We start from the raw sequence: 1,769 nt of genomic DNA, 5'->3' as shown, positions 1-1,769 counted from the left end.
GTGTTTTGATAGCTATATTTTGAAACAGATGGGATGCCCAAAAAGATATTTTCACATTGGTGCCATTTCAAATGAATATTTTTTTTGCAATATCCCAAAATACCATTAAAGGAGTTTATAAAAGTATGTAGTGAAAAATTAAAAGATATATTAGTGAGGGTAAGGGTCCCATGAAAAATATGGTGATTTTCGGAAATTATTTTACAAAAAATTATTCGATAGAAGGTTTTGAAATGTTTGGATATAAAAACTTATATTTTCTATTTGAAGACTTTTTTTCAATAAAAATAACGAGTTATGTGGTGTCTTCGGAGTTGCCAAAAAAGTTCCCCAATTGTTGATATGGTTCTGGGCAAATGTGCAGCTGAATCAAAAAATTTCAAAAAGGTTGATTTTAAAGATGTTTTTTACAAAATGACCTACGATTTTTGAAAAATAACAAACTTTTGGTGGGGGTAGTACAATTTTGTTTATTTTTTAATGTTGAATTGATAATTTTCAACTAATAAAAACGATGGTATGTTATGTAGCAAATGTATCCAAGAATATTCAGTTTAAAATTAAAGTCGATCGGTCAATTTCCCGTTGAGTTATGATGTGGGATAATTGTAAAAATGTCTCGTCTCGATAGATAAATTTGCTCATCTGCTATGTCTGACTTATAGAATACACCTTCTTCTTCATCTAAAAATGCCTGCTGAAAGGCTGATGCTTGTCTCCTGGTATTTCGCCCGACTTTTCAGGACGCTGTGTGACAAATATTGGATTAGTTTGTGATTTCTTGAGCTGCATATTCTTCCGCAATAGGGCTGACAAACACGCTCATAACTTCATACTCATTTGTTTTTATCCCATCGTGATGGTGCTTTGGAGCTCTTCATGACGATGTAATTCAAATACTATTCAAGATACGACCTAGGTGCTTTCACAGGACATTTTTAAAAATATAAACTATAGAATAAGTAAAACTGAATTTTTGAAACTTTCACACCGGTATTGTCCCTTAAACCAATTTATTGGTACTTTCGGTGAAAGTTTACATTTTTTTTTACAAAAAACTACCAATTATTGCAACAACTAGAATGAAAAGATGTCTTCGAGATACTCCCTGTGAACTAGAAAATATAAGTCATAATCGACAAGTAAACGAAAAGGTTGAAATTAAAACTAAAAGTATTTTGGATAGTATTGATGAGTCATGTCCCAAAAAATCCATAACTCATAGAACAACAGTAATTCCTGCTTATGTAATTAATAACATAAAGCAAAGAAACTATATTAAAAGAAAATGGGCTAGGTTTAAACATGATAATGACTTTTATTTAATGAAAAATCTTACGAGGAAAATATCTTTTAAGATCACAAAATTCAGAAACAACTCTTGGAACAATAAGCTCAGTTCCCTTGAGCCAAACATGAACATCGCTAAGGTCTTAAAAAAAGAATAGATCCATACCTCATCTTGAAAATAATGATTGTCTCATTCAGCCTTATCATGAATTCCATTGTAATCGGAAATTTTTACGAATCCCTAAAAACTGTATCATGAAATCCGTTCGTATTGGAAATTCTCATACAATTTTGTATTACGAACGGATTTCATGATACAGTTTTTCGGGATTCGTAAAAATTTCCGATTACGATGGCATTCATGATAGGGCTGATTGTTACCCATGAAGAAAAAAGCAAACATTTTTGCTGATACATTTGCGCAAAACCTCAACAATCCTATGTTAGTACAAGTAAGCACGGTAACAAATGCGGTTACT

Source organism: Eupeodes corollae, chromosome 2 (assembly GCF_945859685.1).
Source record: "Eupeodes corollae chromosome 2, idEupCoro1.1, whole genome shotgun sequence".
Classification (NCBI taxonomy): domain Eukaryota; kingdom Metazoa; phylum Arthropoda; class Insecta; order Diptera; family Syrphidae; genus Eupeodes; species Eupeodes corollae.
The sequence above is the reverse complement of the archived record's forward strand: the minus strand, read 5'-3'. Positions refer to the sequence as shown.